The sequence below is a fragment of the Magnolia sinica genome, chromosome 9 (assembly GCF_029962835.1).
Source record: "Magnolia sinica isolate HGM2019 chromosome 9, MsV1, whole genome shotgun sequence".
Classification (NCBI taxonomy): domain Eukaryota; kingdom Viridiplantae; phylum Streptophyta; class Magnoliopsida; order Magnoliales; family Magnoliaceae; genus Magnolia; species Magnolia sinica.
In genome coordinates, this window is record NC_080581.1 from 580,036 (window position 1) to 581,116 (window position 1,081).

The following is a 1,081-nucleotide window of genomic DNA, read 5'->3' on the forward strand; positions in this document are numbered from 1 at the left end:
GGTCTGAAGCAACTCGGTGAGATCTAAGGGTGCAATACAAGCAGATGTTCCCACATGTATTTAGACCTTTAACACAGCATTTGGAAAAAGCCAAGATGAAAGTGCCTCTACTCCTCTCTTTTTTTTTCTGAATAAAGGAGAAATAATTTAGAAAAAATATTTAAAATATATCTTAAATATTTTCTTCTTTTTTAGAAAATAAAAGTAAAATAAATATAAAAAATATCAAATAAATAAAACAATTTGCCTTCTTCTTTTGCTCTTCTTCTTTTTCTTCTTCCTCTTTCTTTTTTTAAATGACAAATAAATCAGAACATTAACTAATGAACAGAAAGAAAAAAAATTCTTAATATTCTCAAAAATATGAAAATAAATAAAATAATGTACCTTCTTCTATTCATTCTTTTTCTTCTCCTCCTTTTCTTATTTATTTATTTATTTATTTTTAATTTTTCTGAATAGAAGGTCAAACAAATAAAACAATTAAGTGTGCTGCATGAGTCGCAGTTCTTTGTTGATACATGGCGTTGTATAGGCCCCAATTCTCTGTTGGTATACTACGCTACATGGGTTTTGGCTCTCAATTCTCAATTGGTACACTGCACTACATGGGTCATGATTCTCAATTCTCTGTTGGTACGCTGTGTTCCATGGGTCTCAGTTCTTTATTGGTAAACTCCACTACAAGGGTTGCAGTTCTCGGTTCTCTATCGATACACTGCATTGCATGTATCTTACTTCTCTTGGTACACTACGCTGCATTGGTCACGGTTCTCAATTTTTTGTTGGTACATTACACTCCATAGGTCGTGGTTTTCTATTGATACATTGCTATGGGGTTGCTATTCATACTTCTTTTTTTTTCTTAATTTTATTTCTCATTTTTTATTTAAGAAGATTAATAACGTACCTCTTCAAAGTATCCACAGCCCCGGTGGGCCACATCATAGGACTAATGTAAAATCATACCCAGAACCTTGAAATTCACTATGTGCGGCCTACCTGAGAAGATATTTTGGAATGTCCATTCATCCTGGTGTGAGTCAACCGATTAATGGGTTGGATTGCAAATAAACTATCT